Genomic DNA, 7024 nt, shown 5'->3' with positions numbered 1-7024 from the left:
GCCATAGCTAGCACTGCTTCCTTTGCATGGCAGGATGTTCAGCTGAGCGACCCGGGCGTGAGTTGTCTTGTCTCTCTGAGGAGATGCAGTCCCAGCTCTTCTCCTTCCAAGCCACCCTACTTGAGCCTCATTTGATGACATCCCACAAACCAGCCCCGGGCCCAACCCGATGACCTTTGGCAGTGTGACATGAAGCCATTGGCTCAGCAGCGGGAAGGATTAAACCTGGGACTCTGGAGGTCTGAGCTCAAAGGGCCGCTCTGCTGATTAAGGCTCATCAACCTCTATCCATGACCCAAGCCACCAATAGCGAGGGACGGTGCATCACACTGCCTGGGGGTGGGTTTCATAAGCAAGGGACATTTTCTATGGCACGGGAGGCCATGGCAGCTTCTCTGACCTGGCTCCAGCTTGATTTCCTCCCTCTCTGGGCTGTAGCGGGGCAGCTTCAGCCTTAGCAATGAACCTGCAGCATGCCTTGGAGCAAATGGCCATGAGACTAGCCTTTTCTTTGGGTGCCATCCGTCCATTGCCCAGCGGGGAACTGAATGGCGGAAGCTGCGAGGGACAGGGGCGTGTTTGCAAAGCTGGTGACAGAGCCCAGCACCGTGCTCCTAGGATTGCAGGGAGACGAGGAGACAGAGAGCGGCCTTTGTCTGTGAGTGGGAAGGCTGCATTCTGGCAGGCTCCCTGGGAGAAACAGCTGCCTCTTGCAAGACCATCTGCTGGTAATCACACAACTGGAGCTAGCAGGGGGAAAGCAGACCCCGGGGGTCACCCGTGCTGACCGCCTCCCTCCTCCGGGGAGGCTCCCCAGCAAACTCCCCTCTGTCTGCTCTAACTTGGCTTGATGCCCTGTGGTGATGCTTCCCCCACGGCAGCGATCCCACTGCCCAGTTACTCGTCCTGGTGAGAGCTTGTCCATGCAGTCTAGCTGAGATTCGGGCCACCCCAGCGTGGTGCTGCTGTCATCAGGGACTCTGGTTAATTCAGTCATGAAATGCGTCATGGGTCTTAGACTGTAAGCTCTATGGGGCAGGGACTGTGTCTTCCTGCATTGGACAGAGCCTGTCCCAGTGGGGCCCAGATCCTGACTGGGAACAGTGGGGACTACCTGGATATCAATGGTAAATAATAATTCCGCACAGCTGTTTAGAGATTGACCCTGAATCACTGGCCTCCAGTTTGGGTGTCATTTTTCTGTTGCCTTTCCTGTGGCTTTCCTCTAGTTTTTCCAACTTTTTCCAGTCAAACTGGGCCCGAAGGCAGGTGAGAGTGAGTTAACGGGTCTGGCCCCACTCCCTGTCTGTCCCTTGGTAAATCACCATGAGGTTTGGCACCACCCCTGCTCAGAAGAGGGGTGATAATGGAAGAGCAGGGGGCTGCAGGCTGGGATTAAGGGGCTTTGTCAGAGCTGGGTGAGAGTCTGGGGCTGGGATAGCCAACGGCTTCAGGTGGGGACTGAGGGGCGTTGACAGTCCTTGGGGTGTTGTATGCCAGGTTTGAGATATGTTGCTCCCCAGCCTCCAAACTGATGGATCTTTTAGATAAATCGGTAAATATTTTAGACCCCAGCCAGCCCTGTTGCCTTGTGAGTGCCCCTTGGCTGGGGTTCACTCTCCTTGGCTTGCTGTCCTGCAAGGCTTTGCCTGGCCATGTGCTGAAAGGAGCAGGTCCTTGCTGCTCTCAGCAGGAGCAAGGTGAGAGTTTGCAGCAGCCTGGGAGGGCTAGATCCTGGCACCTGCGCTAGTGCAGAGGCTGTTTGTTTCAGGGAGGCCAGATCCCATAAGCACGTCCACCTGGGCAGACGTCACACAGTCTTGACATAACCTCTTCTCAGCAAGGACGGGTGCAGGCGCTGTATGTGCCTTGGGTGCGCATAGGGTCCCAAGGCTACCACACGTTCCCACAGCGTAAGCCTCCAGCCACAAGCATGGGACACGTAGACAGGAGATCCAGCTTTCACCCTGCCTGCTCCTATAGAGCACCATGATCCCAGCCAGCATCCCAGCCTTTGAACGCTGCCCAGTTGGGCAGCTGTGGTGTGTCAGCAGAGGACAATGGGGGACAGTCCCAGCTGTTGTGCTGGTGTCAGGCTAATGCAGCAATGTTTGCTCAGAAGCCTTCATCCTCATGAACTATCATCTTCATCCTCAGGCCTTCAGGGGCAACTAGAACTTTTCACCGTGGAGAGCTTGGTGCATGGACCTGCTCCCCTCCCATCTGCGATTCCACAGACCTCCTGCCCCCGGCCCTCCTCCCTGCGCCTTCCACCATCTTTCACCCTGTGCTCACAAAGCACTTTTATAAGCGCTCTGGTGAGGAGACATCAGATGGGGACAGCCAGGGGTTGAGAAATGACATGCCCAGGAAGACAGTGGCAGTGTAGGGCGTAGACCCAGCCTGACTTCTGTGCCTCTGCCGTGATCCCACTAGGCCACACTCCCTCCTTCCTCTTGCCTGTGCATGCATCTGTCTGCACCTCTGCTCTACATCACATGTGACATGCATGCCTTGACCACCGTATACACTCTGGTGGCTATTTGGCTGCGTGAGACAGCTGCTGACTTGGTGGCAGTCTCTGCTCGGGAGCAGGTGAGGGCTGGCGTGGCAGGAATTGAGGAGCATTGGCACAGCCGTTGGGTCCAGGACTGGAATAGCCGTGGGTGCAGCAAGCAGATGGAGAGGTGCTGGCAGAGCTGTAAGGACCTAGGGCTGGAATTGCAGGGGTGCCGCAGGTCAGGGTTCAGGTGCATTGGCCCAGCTGTGTGTTGGGATCCTGGCCTCGAATAGCACATTCCTTATTCCTCGTTTGAGTCAGAACTAAGTCCCCAGCCAAGGGAGCAGAGAGAAATAGCTCCATGTATCCCATGCATGAACCCTTGCAAGAATCAACTCCTCCCCCGCCCCCACGGCCTCCTGACCGGAGGCCTGTGAGCCCATTAAGTGCCTCCATCAAATGGTGTAATTGGCTGGAGGTCAGACAAGGCAGCCCATGCATTGTGGGAGATGGGGGGGGGTTGATAGGAGAGGAAGTGAATGAGGTCAGTGTGGCTGGGGGGGAGCGGGGGGGCATTGGATGGAGCAGTGTTGTGAATGAAATGTGATTAACTCCCAGCAGGTTGGCAGGCGGCCACATACTTCATGGCTGCTCCGGGATTTCCAGGGAGCTTGTTGCAAGGAGAAAAAGGTGGGGTGTGGGGGTGTCTCCAGAGTCTCCGTGGCCCAGCCTCCGTACCAGGGTGGGCTGGTTGGGGCAGAGGAACCCACTCAACTGCATGCAGGCTGAGCAGAGCCTGGACCAAGGACCCAGATCCTGCCCCGCCCCGGTCACACCTGGGGCCCATCATGTCCCAGGATGCAGCAGCAGGCCAACCAGCCTGCCCGTGTTACAGAGACGGTGTGGGGTAGTGGACGGAGCACAGGGCTGGGAGCCAGGAACCCCTCCCCGAGCTCCACTCCCAACTCTGCATGGACTCCTGCGGCAAGTCACCTACAGGTGGCTGCTGCCCCAGGTGCAGTGGGGGGTGTGGTGAGCTGGGGAACATCTGCCCTGTGCTCTGGAAGAGCTGTTCTGTTCAGGGGTCCCTAATGGGGTGAAGCACTCACGTTGTGTTTGCCCACACTGGCCCCATCAGAGGCAGGCTCCTAATGCCCACAAGCACTCGATCAGGACTGAGCAGCTGCCCAGCCCCTCCTGCCTGGCCTTAGTCCTAATGGCCATGAAGTTAGCATCCCAGAACCACCATCTGCCCAGCTGGTCCCTGAGGTGCCATGGAGCAGCGTGCCGCCCTTGCCAGGGAGAAGAGAACATACCCCAGAGTCCAGCCCAAGGATGCTGCCTGTGAGGAGGCCCAGGGCCTGACTCTGCTCCCCCATGCTGGTGTAGATCAGGAGTGGCTTCATTGTATCCCGTGGCATGAGCGAAGGATCAGGCTCCTTCGCTCCACAGGGGCCCGAGCCAGGTGCCACCAATCCAACCCATGCGGTGGACGAGCACAGTCTGCTGCACCAGCCGTCCCCTGGGAAGGAGCCGACCTTGCAGAGAGAACGGCGCGGCCACTCCTGGCCTGTGGCTGTCAGAAGGGTCACGAGCAGCACCGTGGACTGGAGCTAGCATCAGGGCATCCAGCTGGGCACAGTGCAAGGGGGCTCAGTTGGCCTTTCACGCCGAACCTTGCCCTCTTAAACTAAACAAATGACCAGGCATTAGCCAGAGCCAGCCAGGGCCATGCCCTCTGGTGCGCGGGCTCAGCGAGAACAGGGACTGCTGCAGATAACAAAAAGGTCTTTCTGCCCAAGCAGCAGGGAAGAGGAACATCAGGCCGGCTGCTGCAGCCCCATGAAAGGAAAGTCTGTTGTTGTCAGTTGCATCTGAGGCCATGGCTATGCAGCTGATCCTCTCCTGTTGCAGAATGCGAGGACTGCCTGGATCTGCTTCCAAAGCCCGGCTGTGGAAAGTGCAAGGATCTCAGCAGAGGCGGGCGGGGAGGGGAGCGGGAACAAATGCCAAGGGGAGGCAGTGGATTATTCTGTCTGTGGGCTGGGACTGAGGTTTTTCGGTGAAATCAACACCCGCCAGAAAAACCATTTGCTCTGTGAATCCAGGGCCAGCTGTTTCCCAGCCAGCAAGCTCTCGGTCCTGAACTCCAGCACCCTGGGCTTTCAGGGGGCAAAGGAATATGGGGTACAGAGAGGTCTTTTGCCCAGGGCCATCTGGCACATGGAGCATGCTGGAGCCTTTTGCCTCGGTGCCAGTCTTCAGGCTGGTTGTGCTAGGGTGGAGAACCAGGGCAAGATTCCCACCTTTTTGGCTTTGCACTGTCCTAGCTCAGCCCCTGTGTTTACCGACACCAGGCCAATATTGGGATTATTGCCACCTTGCCCAAGGCCAGAGCAGCCAAGCAGTAGTGCAATTATTATAGGGCTGGGCCTCATAGAAACCCACATCTCCTGTGGCGACTATATCCCCCTCTTCCCCCAGTAACCTCCACAGCTGTGCAAGGTGAAGAGGATGATAAGGGTTATCAGGGCAGATCCACCCTGAGCGTCTATTTACCCTTTCTCATAAAAGTAGGAGGAGAGGCCAACCAATGGCATTAAAAGCCAACAGACAGACCACGGAGAAAATGAGGGTTTGTTTGGGTGTGTGGGGGGAGATGTTTTTAAATGCAAAGCATAATTAAACTGTGGAACTCAGTGCCACAGGATATTACCAAAGCTAAGACGTTAGCACGATTCATAATAAGCGTAGACATTTATATGGCTAGGCACATCCAGAGGTACATTAACTACGACCAGACATTTAGCAGGGATACAAACTCTCATGATTCAGGACATGTTAACCTCCAGCTGATAGGAGTCAGGAAGACACCTCCCTAGACTGCATTGTGGGAGCTCTTATAGCTGTCTCTGAAACTTGTGCTGGGCACCGTCGGACATGGGCTACTGGACTAGAGGGACCATTGCTCTGATCCAGTCTGGGCATGAGCCTGTCTCATGTGTCCAGGTTTGGGACGACGGCTGCAGGGTGGGGTCTGGCAGGTCTCATCATGTGCCTGCCTCGCTGAGGTGACTCCTGCAGCTGCTCCACATGGAGCCCTGCCTTTGACGGCAAAGGGCCTGTCTTGTGGTGCCCAGCAGCAGCACTGGGGTCCCTGTCTGCAGCATCACACACACGGTCAGGTGCATTAGAAGGGTCTTTCTATTGGCAGTGGTGGTGGTGGGGCTTTGCTGGGCCAGCGGGCCTGATTCCAGCTCCCCTTGAGCCAGGTTCTCATACCGATGCCCACCACCTCCGTACCAATGATCACAGAGGGTCAGAGATCACAGGAGACTGAACGCCAGGCAAAAGCAGTCTTTTATTGTCTTGTAAAACATTCCCCTCTTTTGCCCACTTCCCAGCTGGACTGGCTCACCCATTGTTAGGAGCTCCAGGCAGCAGATGCCCGCCGACAGGCCCTGCCCCAAAGCCCCTGCAGCCGATGGAGAGGGGCTGGCTTCCTGCAGGCAATGCTCTCCTAGCTGCCAAGCCAGGACAGCATTCAAAGCTTGCCCCACAGAAGCCCCTCTCCCCTGGGTGTTTGCCACTTCACTGCAGCAAGCCTGGGATTATGATAACGCCAGGAAAGGGCAATGAAACCTGGCCTTGTGTTTACTCCACATTCCATGGCCCCTTTGATAGCAGCTTATGTTGGCTTTAAACCTGCTCAGCAATCGCACAGGCTGGAAAACAAAGGCCCTCCCCAGCCAAGTAAACGAAGCAATTGCTGATAAGGTGCTGTGGTCAAGCCGCCTCCAGCTGCTCCCTGGCTCCGCTGGGCGAGGCGGATGGCACAAGGAAATAGGACTGTGGCAGCTGGCTTGCTAGGGGTTAGAAGACGCTGAGAGCTCAGCCCAGGAATGTCAGGGACTGGTGGTCTGGAGGAGCATCAGATGCTGGGCACTGGTGGGGAGGGGAGGGGAGGAAGTGTCTTGGGACTGGAAGGGGGATGGTGCTGCAGGGGCACTGGGTGGGGGCTCCCGGGACTGGAATGGGGGGCAGGTGCACTGGAGGAGCTGGGGTCACAGGACAGCCTGTGAAAAATGGAAGGAGAGTGTCAGAACTAGAGGGGAAAGCCCAGAGCTGGTCAGAGGGGCACTGGCAGAGCTGGGTGTGAGGTCCCAGCCCGGGAGACAGGGGTTCTGCAGGCCAGGACTGAGGGGCACTGGTAGAGCTAAGGGCACGGACTGGAAGGCAAACTGGGCTAGCGGGGAAGGGGGACGGGTGGGTGCCATCATCCTTTTACGCTCCTGAGGGCTGATATGTATGCAGCTCCCAGGGGTACCAAGCAGTGCAAACAGGCTCTCAGAAAGTTAAAACCTGGAGCTTTCAGCCCACCTCCGCACCCACCTCATCACCCCTGTTCCCCTGCCCAGCTTGCTGGGCCCTCACTACCTCCTTGCCCGAAAGCCACCAAAACAAGGCAAGCCCCCTTTCCTCGCAGCCTCATTGTTCCTCTGAGTGCCTGCTCCCCAGAGACCT

The sequence above is a fragment of the Dermochelys coriacea genome, chromosome 12 (assembly GCF_009764565.3).
Source record: "Dermochelys coriacea isolate rDerCor1 chromosome 12, rDerCor1.pri.v4, whole genome shotgun sequence".
NCBI lineage: Eukaryota > Metazoa > Chordata > Testudines > Dermochelyidae > Dermochelys > Dermochelys coriacea.
This window is presented reverse-complemented; position numbering follows the sequence as displayed.